Here is an 18393-nt window from a genome sequence, read left to right on the forward strand (position 1 = left end):
ATGAGAAGGGTTGGGACTTACCCACACCTGAGAACCTGCACTTTTTGAATAAAAGGTAATTTTCCACCCTCCTGAAAGTCAGACCTGTGGAGAGATTTCACATTTGGACATGCAAATTGAGTGATTTAGAAACGGTAGTTGTAGCAGTCTGTGTTGGTTAACCTCCCTCCACCCTCCAGTTCTGCAGAATTTCTATTTTGGAAAGTTGTTGCTATACATACATACTTGTCACTTGCTCATTGGCAAGAAATTGTCACAGTTTTCTCCAGAAGAAATTTGTTGATATAATTTCTGGAGAGGAGCAGACACCCCCTTGTGTAGCTGAACTGATCCCTGGTTCTAGGTCCAGAGCTGTTTGTGTAAGTTAATGGAAGGGGAACATGGCAAAGATGAGTGTCTTTTCTCTCCCCAAAGCTACATGGGAAGTAGGAACTTGTCCCTGCAACTTCTTCCCTTAAACCTTTTCCTTGTATCTATTTTTTTTTTTTTTTTTGGTAGGATTACCAAAAATGAAATCATCACACCAACTCGCTTCAGAAACTCTTCTTCATTGTCCTTATTTTCCAATGGATCACTCATCCCTTTAAATGACACAACTCCCACCTTCCCTGCCTAGAATACCAAGTGTGTGCTATGTTACATCCCTGAATCCAACCAGAGGCACTGGAAACCAGTCTCAGCATTGCATTGACACATTTCTAGGAGCTTTTCTCCACTTCTTTCCATCCATGTGGTCTCTTGAGGTGCCCCAGCAAAGAGACTGGGACATTCTGCCCATCCTGTGCTGCAGTGCTCTGAGTTCAACTCTTGTAATGCTTGTAATCCCTTGATGCCTGAGACAAATTAATCACAGAATCACAGAATCACAGAATCGCAGGGGTTGGAAGGGACCTCAAGAGATCATTGAGTCCAACCCCCCTGCTAAAGCAGGTTCCCTACAGTAGGTCGCACAGGTAGGCATCCAGGCACGTCTTGAATATCTCCATAGAAGACTCCAGAACCTGTCTGGGCAACCTGTTCCAGTTCTCCGTCACCCTTACTGTAAAAAGTTCTTCCACACGCTTGTAGGAACTTCCTATGTTCAAGTTTTGGGCCATCGCTCCTCATCCTATTGCAATACAGCACCGAGAAGAGCCTGGCCTCATCCACTTGCTTCCCACCTCCCTTTAGGTATTAATCAACATGAATCAGACATCCCCTCCCCAGTCTTCTTTTGCCCAGGCTGAACAGACCCAACTTGGTCAGCCTTTCCTCATCAGGGATGTGCTCCAGGTCCTTCATCATCTTTGTGGCCCTCTGCCAGACTCCTTCTAGGAGATCCCTGCCTTTCTCGATCTGGAGAGCCCAGAACTGGACACAGTATTCTAGATGTGGCCTCAGCAGAGCAGAGCAGAGCAGAGGGAGCGGATCACCTCCCTTGGCTTGCTGGTCACGCTCTTTTTAATCCTCTGTATCTTTTCTTTCCCTTACAGTTTGCTTTTTTGATTCTTTCCATTTATTTCATTAATAGGAGCTGTACAAGGTGAGGAATCACCCAGGAGAAAATATGCGTGAGCTGAGTACCCTGATCTCTCATCACCTGGTGTCAACATTTGGCATCTCGTCACCAGTGAGTGAATCAGGCTTAATCAGTCATAGCACTAGCATGCAAGCCTAAAAATGTCTACAAGACACTACAAGAGTGAACATTTGCATGAACAAAGTGCTCATCCCTCTCCAAACTAAGAAGTGAATGCCAGATGCAGCACTGCTCCTCGTACATTCCTTATAGAGCAGGTGCACATCTGTTTCTTGGCTCAGTTTGTCCTGGTCAGAAATCTCCTTGCTGACAGTGGATGACCTGCTCATGTACCTCTGCATTTTAAGGTGAGATTTTATTTTAATCTCAGAATTTTTAAGTATTTAATGTTTTCAATCTCCTCTCAGAGTTCAGATATTTTTTGGCTGCTTCATAAATCTGCCATAACTGTTGCTAAAAGTCATACGCTAGCATTCTTCATATACCTAAGTACTCTTGGCTAAATGTGAAGAGCCCGATTACTTTGAAGTGGTTTTGGTGGGAGAAGATTGCGTCTTTTATTGTGGTTTCCTTTAATGTAGTCCCACTGCGCATTATAATGGTGCGGAACAACAAGCGTGACCTTTCCGCAGTCGCTGCAGAGTGGAGCAGCCGCGAGACACTGTACACACATGGACAGTGAGGAGTGACTTACTTTTCTTTATCAAAGAGGCCCGTTGATTATATTTAACAAAAGTACTGAATCAAAGAGTGACAAGAGATAAAATAAGAACCTTGTGTCGCTTTCTTTGAAACAGCTTGACGTCTCCGGGCGCTGGCTGGAAGCAGAGCTGAGTCAAGGGAGTTGAGCCAGTGTAGGAGGGAGTGCTGACTCTGCTTTCGAAAGGTGGAGGAGTTGCTGTTTTTAGCATTTGTGGAGGCCTGAGACATTTTTGTTTTTTTGGCTTACTTAGCCAGAATTGTTCCATGCTCAAACCCCCCCCATCTCAGCAAGCACAGATGCTTATGCACAGGGCCGTCAAGGGGGATGTGCTTCCAAGCCTAGGTCAGGTCCCTTGCCTGCTCCTCGTGTATTTTTGGAGGGAGAAGGGATTTGTTGACAAGACTGATCTAATACCAGGGAGATTTTTTCTGCCAACATTTCAGCGTCACCAAAAGAAAGGCTCCTAACCGAGTGCAGGAATCCCTGCAGAGCATCATGTGGCTGTGCCATGAGTGCAGCCTCCTCTGGAGACAGAAGTTCATTTGTGGTGTGTGGGGTCACCAGCAAAATGAACGTGGAGACCTTCTGCTACTTCCCAGTCCACACAGAGGCCCATGCCACTTGTCATGACTGCCAGGGATTGCTCAGCAGAGGTCCAAAAGTTAAACAGCAGAGGTATCACACGTCAGGGCTGAGACGTGCCGGCAGAAGTGTAAACGCTTGCAAAACCATTACCTGAAATTTGACTGGCTTTCTCCCATGCGCTTAAGTCTCCAAGTTTCAGGAGTAGTAAAACTGATCAAATTAAAAAACAAAGCAAAAAAAGCTCAGAGAGTTTTTAATGGAAAGACTGGCAAAGCCAGGGCTGAACTATTTTCACTGGGAGACCATTTGAGCTTTTCAATCTTCTCTGCCAAAGTTTGTTAAACTATTTTGCTTATTAACTCTTTTGCAATCCCTGCCTTAACTATGCCTGAAATTTTAATGTTAAACCACTAAATCCACTTTACAACCAGAGATTATAATGTCAAAGAGGATGGATTTGTGAGTTTAAGCACTGACCCTTGAAAGATGAGACACGAAACATATTTGTTTCCTTTGAGATTTTTCCCTTGTCCTGCAGGAATTGGTTTGTGCAGGACCGAGCTGATGTTGGGAAGTGCAAAGCCCACCAGAGCGTGGGGGTACCACTGACATGCTGGTTGACCCCAACACAAAGCACTGCTACTCTGCAGCAGCATTTGCAAGCGTTTCACTGCTGTGCTCCTGATCTTCCATCCTTAACAGTGGAGGGGGGGGGGGATCTTGCAAAGGAGGAGAGGGCACCGTGTGTGATTTCTATGTATTTAATATGTTCATGTGTTTAAAGTCTTCAAGTAAGGGACTACAGCAGGACTAAGAGCAGGAAACCAACACACACACACGCAATTTAAAGTTGAAAGAGGAGGGTACTGAGAATTCAGAAAGGATTCAGGGCAAGCTACCAACTTGTGGCTGGAGATGAAGAATGAGCTAGTTAGAGCAAGCATGGGCTACAGAAAAAAATTAAGCAATCACCGTTAGTCATTTAGGAGTATAGGAGAAAACCAGAGGCACCCTGTGGGAAGTGGGCTACAGCTGCTACATGGGCTAGGTGATTTGATTCACTTAAAAGCTTTCAGTTTTGGCTAAAAATGAATAATTCCAGTAATTGGCAAGCATTATGCCATAGTATTCGTATGACTTTAGAATAGCAATCAAGTTAATTTTAATCTTGACTGCTTACATCTACTCTGTGCGTTTCTAAATGTAGCAGCCACTGGCACCACCTCTTCCTTGCTCCCTCAAACAGAGAAAGTGAGAAATGGAGGAAGATTTGAGCATTGCAAGCAGTGATTCATTCTTGGGCTGCACAACCTGCCAAATGATCTCTAGAGTGGCACTGCTGTTTGGACTGGAAACAGTTTTCCTCCCTCCCTGCCCTGCAAGCTGTAGGGAATGAAACTGATACTCATGGCAGGTAACCAGGATGGCTCTGGCGAGCTTTGGAGAAGTGAAGGAAACTAAATATGGGACCCAGGGTCTGGAAAAACACACCAGGACAAAAAAGGATAAAAGTACAGTAATAACAAAGGGAAGGAAATAAAAAATAACCAAAAGAGATTCCGTTACCAAAAATCAATCCCTGGGATGAAGTGCTCATTAAAGGCCTAATCTTACCTTCCCGAGGCAGAAATTGGGTTTGTAAGGGATTGCTAGAGGCTGAGCAGCCGTTTTTCTGAGGGAATCAAAGAAATTGGTTTGGAATGTTAGTTTTTGTTTGTTTTGTTTTGTCTTTGAATAAAGGTTTCAAAATCTCAAGAAACTGCAAGAAAAAGATTAAATTTCGTATAGGCCAACCTGACCATGGAAATTAATTTCCAGGAGTCAGGGGAGCATGTCATCCTAACCCCACTTCAAAGTCAGCAAGAATTCATTTTAGACTGTCATCAAATCATATAAGCAATTACACTCTACTAATTTGTGCAGAACCTTAAAGTCTCAGGGCCAAATGGTGCAGCTGACAGTTCTCGGATCCTGGCTGCTCCACCAAGATGCTGCCAAAGAGCTACACCCTTTGGATGTTCTCCTGGAACGAGTAGATATTAGTAGATATTAGTATTAGAGTAGATATTAGGGCTATCACTTTTTGTGTCTTCCTAGTTGCTAGTAGCAGAATACCACAGTAACGCTTTGTCTGTAACAGAATTTTTCTGGGCAATTGTGCTTTTGGTATATTTTGATTTTACTGATCACCTGACTCACTAGAAAAACGAAAACTTTTCATTCTGTTTTCCTTTAATGAATGTCCTTGTAGTATTTCAACGATGATAAGTGGCATTGCTTTGAGAGACCCAGTCCCACTGGTTCCACAAGGAGCTCCAACCCTCATTGATGTTTTAATGAACTACTTTTTTTGAGCGTCTAAAATTGCATTTTTCATATCTATGTTAATATTCTTTTAAAAAACAAGCTTTTATGTATTGCTTCCTGGTTATGGCAGAAAAGTTTCAGCATTGCTTTTGTATGCCCAAGAAGATCAGACTTGCCTCAGCATGTCATGGAGATGTTGTTTGGTTTTAATTCATTGGTGGCTTTCTTGATTAAGATAAAGGCCTCGATTAGGCACTGGCAAAGATCTGAGGGCTGTGGAGGCTCTGGAGCTTCAGGGTAAACCACTCTAAAGGCCTGAATCACTTGGGAATCTGACTACATTTTTCCATGCCAGCATGAGCTATTACAGCTGGTAGACAACTGTTGCCATATTGATTAAATGCTGGGCCTTTATGCCCCTTCTCTGTAGCAGGCCACCAGTGCCCCTTCTCACAGCTTGGAGTTAATTTTCCGATGACTGAGCAAATCAGGGGAAGAATGGAGTTAACAAAATAAAAGGAACTTGATTTCAGTCTTTAGGAAGGGGGATTTTCAGTTTTGTGTAGCTAGTATTTATGTGTAGCTAGTACAAATGTGAAGGCCATCTAAGAGAGCAAATTTTCAATACAGAACAGTGTATAACTTCTACAGCTATCAATTTCTATAGTTTCTTCAGTTTTGCCAGAGAGAGAGAAGCATTCAGCTGCCAGAGTCAAAGAGATGGAGGTCATGGTGTATTAAAAGCACATTAAGAGGTCTTCTCAGCTCTTGCAAAATCAGTTATTCCTATAAAGAAATGCCAGAGTGTGGGTCGCTATGGGTGCTGATCCTCCTTGGTTTAGATGATAGACTTTTCCTTTCAACCACCTTCCTTGAGGAACTGGTACTCTTGTGCCAGTACTTTATCCTTACTAGCTGAAGTGTGACCTTGTGTCTTCTACACTGTGTGTTGTCGCTAAAGACAGGCTTTTTCCTGTGCTTTTCTGTAGGGTGCATTCCCCAAAAAGAATTACCTTCACATTGGAGAAACTAAAGTCTTCCTGATGTCCTTTATTTTACATAAAGAGCGCTGGCCCATGACAAATTTAAGTTCAAGTCCACCTACTAATTGACCAAGCTACCCTTGAAACTCCTTGGGAAGGGTTCATCTCCCTGGCTGAGATATCCATCAGCGGGGCTGTCTGCACTTGAGCTCCCTGTCTTGAAATTCTGCTCTGCCACTCCTGTCTGTAGGTGTCTCATGCATGCCAAGGAATTGTGAGACAGACGTGGTGAGACAGACACATAACTGTTCCTTTTCCTCCACTGATTATAGGTAGAGTGTAGCATTACGCAGCACAAATTTATTCAGGCATGTTTAAGCTGGCTCCATTTGCATTTGTGTGTGCTTAACATTTTGGACCTCTGATTACTAAGCTGAGCATGCAGGAAAAGAAAAAGGCACAAGTGATTAATTAACTGGAGTGACAAGTTTGGTTTCATTAAGTTGATGTTGCACGGAAAATCTGCTGCAGCAGCAAGGGTAGATTCAGTTCTTTAAAGCAGCACTCAGCAGCCTGAACTATGAGACCAGCTTTTCTCTTCCTGCTGCCTGGCAGTGCAAAGGGTTTAACGTACATTTCATACCAAAACAGGGCCAGCCATTGAAGCTGTACACCAGCCTTCAGCCTGTGTCTGGTGTACTGTTTCTGATCATTGTTAATAAAAGGCAGAAATTAACGCAGAAAGGAGGGGTGAATCGTCAGGTGTTGACTGGGAGACCATCCCTGCACGAGTGGGATGTGCAGCTCTGGTTGGGCATGCATACCTCACAGCATGAACTTCGGCTCAGAGAAACCAGGACTTACCTCCGTGGGAACTCAGTAAAAATGAAGCAAGGACTTACTTAGAGATCCAGTTAACTTAGGCAGAGTACTGGAAATACTCCATGCTTCTGGCAGTCTAAATGTAAGAGTGTGGCTGCTGTGTTTCTTATATTTTCCGTTGATTGTTGGGTGCTTCCAGATAGCTCCTAATGCAGCTGGACTCCAGTTCAATTATGATGTTTGAATGCAGCAAATGGGATGCATGCAGATCTGAAAATGCACTCTCCACTGCATACATATTTTACGAGTATGTGAGGTGTATATTAGATGCCAAAGCAACACATAATCATATGTGAATTTAATTATTACCAGTGAGAACCAAAGTGTGTCAATGAGCAGAGGTATAAAACAAGGTAATTATGAGAAAAGCCAGAATCCATTACAACATAAGTTCTCAGGGAACATATTTTAACGTACAAAGTGGAAGCAGAAATGAGGGAAACAGAATCATTACCTATGTGGCTTCGGGAGATAAATCATCAGTAAATATTATTTTAAGCAACACCACAGTTAACACAGAACAATTTCACATTTGTAGATAATTTACAACTCAGCAACATTCTGTCAGCATTTCCTCATATGCATGGTTTGATTCAACTTAGTGAAAGACACCTCCCATCAGAGCTGAAACGTCTCTGAGGTTTTAATGATTTTCCACATGGAAAGGGCACGCTTGGTAGCGAATGTACTCTGTTTTTCCAGTATGCCCAAATTAAGTAACTCATGAATATAGTGTCAATGAATATAATTACTGCAAGGCAGGAATGCAGACCTAGAATGAAAACAAAGTCCAGTGATGCTTTGCTTCTTCAACAGACGGATTTTTAAACACCCTTAGAGCAGACAGCATATACGAGAACAAAATGTTAGGCTCTTGTTTTTGTTGGCTGTGAATAAATTCATCTTGGGATACATGGTTTAAATATGACCTGATGTAATTCCCATTCTCCTACTACTAGCTGCTATCTTCTGAGCCAATTTCAACTCAGCTCAGTTTCTTCTGAGAAAAGATAGCAGGCGGATTTTTGTCTTCATTTGTTCTGTCCAATTCAGGATGCAAAGCACTCCTGGACACAGAATATAGGGTGTTTTTCATTTTTGTAGATTGCGACTGTGTTTAAGTGTATTAAGCCTTCCTGCTAATGCATTGTATTAGAACTGATTCATCCATATTGGAGGTGCAAAGTCCTTGAGTACTTTACCCATTGCTTTGGCTTTTAGAAAATGCTCATTGTGCCTTTTTTTTTTTTTTTGGCTGAAATTTGTCTTGGAGGTTCTGTTCTCATTAATAAATCATATACACAGACAACTGAATCTGGCAGTTTTGATGTAAATAAGTCATTGGAAAAAAATACAGCAGCTTTCAAAGTTCAGCAGCCAAGGAAATCCTTAACATTAGTCTGTTTGTTACCCACAGTTTAAACCTGTGGGTAATTATAAAACACTCAACAATTACACAGCATTAAAAAGCAGATTTTTCTATAGGACTCAGAGCCCACAATCAATTGCAGGTTTTCAGAGTTGCCCAGCTTGTGTAAAAACATCAGAGTGAGTAGGCAAAATCTGCATGCTGATTCCTGAGCTCTTCCTAACACGTGCATACCCTTTTTCTTTACCCCTACCTGGGCACTTTGCCCTTGAAAACCTGCCTATCCTCTAGGCAGGAGAAGACAAAATCCAGGATAAGCTCCATATTATTGACTTGTCTATACATGACCCCACGAAGGAGCTCTGATTTCCAAGTTAGAGATACCCAACAGAGATACAAATCCCTGAGATTTCCAATTGGTTTCCTCCTTTTAACATGGTAAGCTTTTTGAAGTAGTACAAAGAAATCAGTGTCTTTTTCCCTTTGGAGAGGATGTGAGGTTGGAGTTCAGGCCCACTGACAGCTGTTGGGCATCCCAGAGTCCAGCCTTGTCCCCTTGTCACCTGTGAAGGGACCACTTGAGCCGTCCCTTGTAGATTTACAGATCCAAGCTCTCTTGTAGATTTACAGCAAATCAGTGTTTCAGAAACAAGTTGATAACCTTTGCACTGACATGGAAGGCTAAACTTTTATTACAGGACTGTTAAGATAACAGTTAACTGTTAAGTTAATCAGCTCTGAATGTATCTTGTAGCTGTGCGAGGATCCAAATAGAAACAAATCTTGGCCTGCCTGCTCTGCTACCTGCATCTTGCTAGTGGCCAAGGGTGGGAAACTCTTGCACAGCTCTTTGGTTGTTTCTCTGCTTGGAGCAGAAGAAACACAGCAGCTTTGCTGCTGCTGTCTTATCTAAGGAATCTACATATGACTTAACCCCAATAAAAAACCAAAACCAAAACACAACTGTGTCACGCGAGCTCTGCAGGGACCATCAGCATTCCAGATCAGGAGTCATAAGGCCTGTGAGCAGATTGTGGGGTGCAGAGAAAACAACATTTTTAAAGCATCCATTTTTCTTGGAGTTTCTAGCTGTATGATATTGCAGGAGACCTTTTGCTGGTGTGCTGAAAGCCTAAAAGGAGGAGCACTAGGTTGGGCTTCTGCCTACCTTTCCATTTATGCCTAATAATCACCCTTTTTTGAATAAATCCCAAAGAGCAACTGCCTTTCTCTAATAAAGTCCTCCTTAGATAAAAACCTGAACAGAAAAGTGAACAGACCATATGCATTTTTTTCTATGTACATGAGCCAGATGCTGTGCAAATACCACTTGAAACTGATATTCAGAAGCCTTTAGTTTTTTCTTCTAAATGACTTGAGCAAGGCAAAATATGATAACAATACACACTGGAATGTTTATTTTAAAACAGATAACAGCTCTGAAAACCCCTTGCCTAGTTTAGTGCGCTGGAACATCCCTGAGGCTTAACCTCCTGTCAGTGTGAGCCTGAGCAGGGTGAGGAATTTCTCCTGCCTTTCCCAGGTGAACTCCTTGGAGGAAATTTAGAGTGCACAGTTTGCTCAGACTTCTTTTTTCCTCTTTAGACTTATTAATTATTTCAAGTTGATTCACGAGCTCAGGACTGGGCTGGATTCTTTTCTGGACATCTGTCTTAAATGAGTGCTGTGCATCTCGTAGTTCCCAACAGATTGTGTATCACTGAATGTTCTCCTCATGTCCTGTGTACCCCCAAATCACTCCCAACAACAGGCATTCCCACCATGTGGAAAATGCAGAGATTTGAAATGAAAGCAGGAATGGAAAGGAAAAGGCTGAAGCACATATGCTGGGCTTTGCTCTGCCTCCCTCACTCAGGTTTTAATCAGCCAAAACCCCTACCGAGTCAGCAAGATTTTCACTTCCAAAAGAGCTGTGTGAAAATGGAAGAAGGACTTCAGGCATATTCAATACAATAGCTGAAAAACAACAAGTAAAAAGAAAGGCGATAAGGAGAACACATAGCTTAAGAAAAGCATTTGCCCTAGATGGTGTCCAATATCAAGGTGCTACTTGGGGGGGTAATGGGTAACAGTGTGATGTGGCTTGAGGCATCTAATAAAAATATCCTAGGGCTTCCGTTTTATGTTTTGGAGGTGATAGAGGATTTTGAATTACAGGTAAGGAATGACATGTGTTGATGTTTATCCTCCACTATTTACATCTGGACTTAAAGCCCAGGTTATCTGCTCTCCTTTTGTCTCCTGAACAGTAGTCACCTTTCTTCATGAAGCCCTTTTGTTAGTACCCCATCTTTTGTTTGTACACAATACTATCAGTAACATCAGGGTATGTTTAGATAAAAGATCTATTAAACGGACTGGTTTGAGGATTTGGGAAGTTCATCTCAACAGATGATATTCCAGTAGATTTTTCTAGTGACTCTCATTAGTTGGCTTTGTCTTATCTAATCAGGCTCTGAAGCCAATCAATACAGAAACTTGCCAATCAGTTCTGAAGTATTTCTTGTGGTTAAGGGAAAGACTCTTAAAAGAACTTTTTGTTTTGTTCTGGTCAAATGTTGTTCTGAACATGGTTACTGGATCCCTGCTAGCTTTTCTGGCACTGGGCTGTCTCCCGAGGTGAGATTTTCCTCTACTTTTCAGAAGAGCCTTCATCATTCTGTTGCAGTGCATTTACTCAGCCTGCCTTACTTGAGCTTGCTACCCATGATTCTTCTTGCCAAGAGTCTTGGACTGGTGGGGTTTAACAGGCAGTCAGTAACACCAAGCCTTTGCTTTTTCAATGGTGTAGTTTGCAAGCAGTTCAAAGGAAAGGATTTTAAAACAATGGGCCATCAACATATATATCAAATTGAAAGGAACTTCTTTCCTTGGTGTTTAGGAAGCAGACATAAACTCTCTGCATGCTCTTGTCTCTATTGGCTTTATCTGCACTACTTGATGAAAGACAGCCCTCAGCTGGTTTTTGACCCTGATGCTCAGCATCTCTTCTAGGAGCATCCCAGAGGTTAGATAGAGAACATTCAGGGAAAAAAAAAGTGACCATTGTCTCTTCTTAACAAATCCAAAATGAATAGAAGAGTTAGTGAAAGTTCATCTTGAACCATTATTCTTGCTTTTGCTTATAGCCCATTATACACCACAGCAGTGTGTACATGTGGAAAACATCTCAGGTGATCAGGCAGATGTAATACAGAGCTGTAGGGCTGCTTTTATCACAGGTACTGGCTGGTAATAATTTTTGTTTCCATAATGATGCCAGGCATGGAGACTAACATCAGCCAGATCTCTTCCAGAGAGTTAGAATGACATAAGCTCTGGTGAATCGTCTGGAGGGTGTCAGACCATGGAAGAAGTACCCATGATCTGATGTTTTTCATGCATTTTCCCAGCCTGTCTTGGATGAGGTTAGCTCTTCCAAGGATGCTGACTCTTGTCTGATACTACAAGGTGCTAAGTTTGGTCATCCAGCTAAAGCAGCTCTCATCCATACCCTTGATGGGACGTGAAGCCACAAAGACCCAAGTGTGAAGTGCTGAGATACACCCTGGAGTATGGTATTACGTGTAATGCTGTGTGTTTATCTGTTCTGTTTGCTTGGCATGCATCTAGATTTTGGAAATTCCAGCATCCTGAAATCACTTTTGCTTCTCAGAGCACACCTGTCTTTTCAGAAATGAAAGCAAAAGCCATCTGTGTTGCTTGGTGCTACAGGTGTCCACAGCTATGTTATAATCTCAATCCTTTTTATTTTTGTTGATGTGAAAGATAAAAGTGGAGTGTAAAATATTCCATGAGGTATTCCAAGTATTTTCAAGTGTGGCAAATGAAAAAGTGGCAAAACCTGGGGACATGTGAGGTAACTTGATTGTTTTAGCAGGGCAAGACAGTGGCAGCAGGTTCAGAAGGGAAATTGATGCTGAAATGATATACATCTGGTCCTGATTGAGTGCCATGGCTGAGGCATACAAGAAAACCCTCATTACTCCTAGAAGTATGTCAGCTGTGGTTGGCAAGTCTCTGACCATACCAGTTATAAGAGCTGCTCTGAAAGTAATGCATTCTATGTTGGCCCACAACATCAGAGGCAGATGCTGGTGCTGTGTACCACGTGAGTCAACAGATTGCAACCAAGGAGCTGTGTGTGGAGCTGAATTTATATTGAAAACAATGGTATAAATGTTGGAATATTACAGTGTTTGCACCAGATGGGTCCCATGAATGCTCATACAGAAATAGAAAGAATATGATATGCAAGTTTGTGAGGAACTATTGAACAAATATGAGGCTGAAGGAGACAGTTTCTTGGATCACATCATTACTGGTGATGAGACATGATGTCACCACTGTGAGTTGGAGACAAAATGGCAGTCCATGTAGTGGTGACATATGAATTCTCATCTGAAGAAAGATTTCAAGACACAGCCCACAGAAGGTAAAATGGTGTGCACTGTCTTCTGGGATAGGAAAGGGTTGATCCTTCTGGATTTCTGGAACTTGAACAAACCATCAACTCTGACTGCTATATCAAAATGCTGACTGAGCTAAAGGCTCAACTTCCAGAGTCAGGCCAGAGGAGAAGACAACTTTTCTCTTGTAACGTGATAACACCAGACCTCATGCCTGTTTGAAGACCATGGAGCACATTGCTAATCTTAGCTGGACTGTCCTATTACACCCATCAGATATATTACACTTATCATATAGTCTGGATTTGGTGCCCTCCATCTGTTTGGACTGATAAAACATGGACTGTGTCGGCAGCGTTTTCCTAGTAACAATGCTGTTGTAACAGCTGTGAAACAGTTCTCAGCTCTGCTGGTGCAGATTTTTATGAGCACAGCTCTTGTTCATCATTGGTGAAAATACATAGCTAGTGCAAGTGACTGTGTCAAAAAATAGTGCTTTATAGCTGATAATTTGTCAAATAGTGTTATTGTGCTCACTGTATTTGTTTTGGTTTCAGTGGAAATAAATAGGAGGCATTAATTTCAGAGCAGCTCTCATACAACTAAATGTTAAGCTACAAACTTAATGGATGCGTGCTAGGAATGAAGTCTCATATGTAAATGGTTACTGTATTTGTTTTCCTAGTTTATTACAGCTGCAAGAATGAGCCATAATGATTTTTATAGTACATGATAGTATTTGTCAGCTACAGGACAGAAAGAACTCATACAATAACAACTGGCTCAGCCTCTAAGTGATAAACATGTCAAGATAATGGCAGTCATTTTTTTTTCCTAAACATGAGAGTACAATACAAATTAAACTTTTTTTTTTCTTCTTCTTTTATTTTTCTTCTTTTTCTCCCCCTACATTTTAATATTCCTATAATCAATCACTGACCATAACTTCTTTATTATGACTATGGACACAAAGGATCAAATTTTTACGGCCTGGTCTTAGTTTTCCATTTGTAATCTGCCAGCATAAATAATTGCACAGTTCAGGTCATTTGAATACCTGATTACCCACAAATCAGGTAATTAGACATCTACATTGCTTGCTGACATAACCGAAAGAATAAACCAGTTCACAGAACTTGGCACATGTAAAGATGAAAGTCATACTTTCATGCCAGAGTGAAAATTTTTCTTTACTGGTTTATTGTTATGATATCCCCAGGGACTATACAAAGTAAAAAAAAGCTGAAAACGTTTGCTCGAAACACGCAGTTTCTTTCAAGACTCTGTCTACAAGCTAAGCTAAAAATTACGCATTCTTGTCCACAGGCAGGCTGTGGGTAAATCTTGTCTGGGTAATAAATAGTGGATAGGATTTTGCAGAAAGTTTCATAAAAAACTCTCAAAATTAGCTGTTATGAAATAAGATGGGAGATCCAGAGTAATATAAGACTGAAAGATACAGGAAAAAAGGACAAGTAAGAAGTTGTTAACTTACACAGTGGAGAAAGGCTGCCTGAGGGGCACCTACATTGGTTGATATCCTCACAAATGCCCTAATAGAAAGGTTGGTACCAAGATAGCAGTGTTGAAGGGTAATTAAAAATTATGTTAGGTAGTAAAGCAAAAGATAACTGAAATGAGTTGCTATGAGTTGCATAAGTTGTGCCAGAGAGGTTCATGCTGGATAATAGGAAAAAAATCAGTGGATGGGCTGATGATTGGACAAGTTGATCTTCCTGGTCTTTTCTGTCTTTAATGATTCTGTGATTTTATTTATTATACAGAGTGACTGGGTCTCAAGCAGTGATGCTTGTATGAGAGCAGACCAGCAAGGACTAAGAATTCTCTGTCAAAATATGCAAGGTGAAACACAAAAGGAAAAATAAGACCTGCTATGCATACACACTGATCATGATAGCTCTAGCTTACTTTTACCTCAGGAAAGAGTTAACATTTGCTCACTGCTTTGTCAAAAGGACAAAGCCAACATCAGGAGTTACTACAAAAGAAATGTAGAGTGAAAGAGGAAACATTATCATTCCCCCTCACAAATCCTTGGTGCTCTTGCATCTTGAGTTGTGGGTGCTGACTTGGACAGCTGTGTGTGACAGGGGCCTTTTCAAATGGTACCCATGGCAAGGTGCAGCATGGGGGGCTCAGCATCCTGGTGAATGCCTGTGGTCATGTGTCCCATGGATGTGTACTCCTGGAGCTGTCACCATCTGGGGCTGGTGGTGTCCTCCCTCTTTGCTACTGGCTCCATCCTCACCCAGGCTGGGGGAATCAGAGGGGATGGCAGGTGCTGCCCAGTGTTGGCGGCACCCATCCTGCTTTGGAGACAGAGAGTGGGGAGAAGGTGTTGGGGGTGGGGTTTGCTGCCCTTGCTGTGCCCTGGGTGCAGGTGGCACCCTGGCAGAACAAGTATGATGCAGCTGCCTCTCAAGCAGTGCAGGCACACAGGCGAGGCAGACAGAAGCATACTGGCAGCAAGGACTGCAGGCACACACTTGTGGAAAAAAATTGAGCAGGCTTGCTGATTGCTTATTTTCTGCTTCATACACTATCTTAGAGTGTTACTGCAAAATTAACGTGGAAAAATATCGGCCAAGCTACAGCACTGCCCTTTGCCGTGATAATGAAAACACTGATGATATTTCCAATTTAGAAAATAATACCCCCGGGAGGTAAGATTTTGCCAGGCTGTTTTAAACTTTCCTTCTTGTCCAACAATATGTACGTGACTCAGCTACTAAAGAGGCATCTAAATAAAGAGGCTTCTCTTGTGCTTTATGTTCACAAAACTCTCATTCCAGCGAGCAAAGAAACACTCCACAGCTTTTCTACATGTTCTTTCTTTCATCTGTAGAGTGCTAACAATAAAACATGTTTGTGTGAATCATAAATGGAGAGTTATTTCAGAGTTTGATTTATTTCAGGAAGCCTAGTCATAGTTTAATATGACACAACTATCTTATTGAATTATAAGTGTATATAACTGTCTACCTTATTTTTTTTCATTTATTCATTTATTCCTTAAAAGTACTTAGCAGAAGTACAACAGTCTTGAGACATTTTCATGTTAGCAGAGCTCGAAAGGCCTAATACTATTGTGTAACATGGGAGAGGGTTTTAAATTTACTGTGTCTAATGTGAATGCATGCTGTCATGCAGAGCTTTCCCAAAGGTATTTCAGTCCATTATCTGAATGGTAGATGCTTTAAAAAAATACTTACAAATTCATTTCCAAAGTACTGCATATTCTGACACAGTGCAACTTGCACATTACTTTCAACTTTGCTGTGCATGTTCTCTTCCAGTGTCCGTACAGTGCTTGCATAATGGGGTCCTGGTACATTCCTGGAGTTCTTAGAAATCATCACAGTACAAATAATTAATAAGAATCATACAAAGTAAGAGTTGTACAAAGAGACATAAGCACATCGCGTGAACTTGTTACTTCAGACAAGGCCCACTGAGTGCTGTTAGAAGTTGTTTCCAAACTCAAAAGATTTTTGCAGTTCACTGCAATTCATTTTTAGTAAAACTGGCTGAACGGTTTACATGAGTAAATGATGTTAACATAGCCCCTTTGTCTGCTTGCAAATATGTTGGGAGTTCACTCTCATTTTCAGTAGAGTGAATGTCTGCCAAATGTTTTGGATCCTGACTTTGATGCATGCAGTGCTCATTTTATTCTGTGACATTTTAATGTTCTTTATTTGCGTGGTGCAGATGACCACCGTTTTTACACGTTATTATTCCTGTCTTCTGATTTGGCAATTAAAATTTTAAACAGACAAAGAAACTAGGTTGAAAACTAATAAGCTGTGGATAGCAAGGGGCAGGTAGGAGCACTAGTCTGAATAATAACAATGAAGTGAGCATCTTTGTGTCAATGGTGCTGATGAGCAAATTGGTACAGTGATGTGTGCAATGAGGACAGCTCCTCTAGAAATGGACTCCTTTTATGTAATATTTTACCGATTCCTGGACTCAGCTTAGGGAAACATTTAAGCATGTCGTCAGTATGTGAGCTTATGTGTTAATACTTGCCTTCTTCAGAAGGAATTTGCTCTTAGATCAGAGCTCTAGTTTCTTCAAATAGCAGGCATGATGGCAATAGATCAGGGACTGATTTTGAAATGGTATTAGATCTACGGATTTGAACAGAGAATGTTGCCAACTCTCAGTGGTGTCACATCCTGTAAAATATCTTCCTGTAAGTGGAGATGGGGTTCTTTCTTTTATTTTCTTTGTTATTTTCATTTTATAATAGAAATCGGATATGCCACATTGTATTTCAAAGAGATCAGTGTTATCCTTGAGTAACTCCATTTATCCATTGGCTTCATGCCCTTTGGAATATCCACACACCCAAGCGGCCAGATCCTTTAATGCTTATAGTGCTGTAAATCAGGAGAAACTGCTATGGTAAGCTAGCTTCACATCATCATAAAACCAATGAGAAGATAACCAGAACAACCCAAAAAATCATATGTAAGCATGTCTGTTTTATCCTAAAGGTGAGACAGTGACTTTGTTAAAGTTTCACATTTTCAGATAAAGAGAGCAGTAAGTCAGGAATACAATGTCATAAAATCATAGACCCATAGAATGGCTTGGGTTGGAAAAGGCCTTAATGATCTCTTACTTCCAACCCATATCCATGGGCAGGACTGCCATCCACTAGATCAGGCCGCTCAGGGCTCCTCCACCCAATAACCTGGCCTTGAACGCCTCCACGGATGGGGCATTCTCTGGGTGGCCTGTTTCAGTACCTTACCTCTCTCTGAGTAAAGAATTCCTTTCTAACATCTAACCTCATTTATCCCTTCTTTTAGTTCAAAGCCATTCTCCCTTGTCCTATCTCTATCAATAGACTGTGTATAAAGTCAGTCCCCATCCTGCTTGTACGCTCCCTTCAAGTACTGAAAGGCTGCAGTGAGGTTTCCCCAAAATCTTCTCTAAACTGGACAAGCCCAACTCCCTCAACCTTTCTTCATAAGGGAGGTGCTCCAGCCCTATGATCATCTTTGTGGCCCTCCTCTGGACCTGCTCCAACAGCTCTGTACTCTCCTTGTACTGAGGCCCCCAGGCCTGGACGCAGTACTCCAGATGGGGCCTCATGAAGGCAGAGTTGAGAGGGCAATCATTTCCCTTGCTCTGTTGGTCACCCCTCTGCTGATGCATCCCATTGTCCTAGAACATCATACTTGCTTTATTGGTTTCTCCAAAGATAATGGGCAGACTAAATTTTCCACTAGCAGGGGAGAAACAACTGTCTTTACATCCTTCACCTACAGAATCACCTGTCCCCTACCCACCACAATTTGAAAGAACCTCAGAAAAAAAGTCACATGCTTAGTCCCCACCTAGTTGTAAACATCCTTCTGATGTTCTGCCCAGCCTTGATCTCAGCTTAAATGGGAATGCAACCCTCTTGTGAGATCGGCTTTGTGGTGCGCTCACACAAGTGACTTCTTAGGCTGTGGATCATGGACTGTATCTCATTTGCTCTGTGAACAGTTTAGACTTAAAAGTTTACCTCGAGAACTATGCCAGTTGTGATCTGGCTTGCCTTTCTAAAATATTTAGAGTAGCAGAGGAGCAATGTA

This window comes from Phasianus colchicus, chromosome 1, assembly GCF_987193195.1.
Source record: "Phasianus colchicus chromosome 1, bPhaCol1.hap1.1, whole genome shotgun sequence".
Lineage (NCBI taxonomy): Eukaryota > Metazoa > Chordata > Aves > Galliformes > Phasianidae > Phasianus > Phasianus colchicus.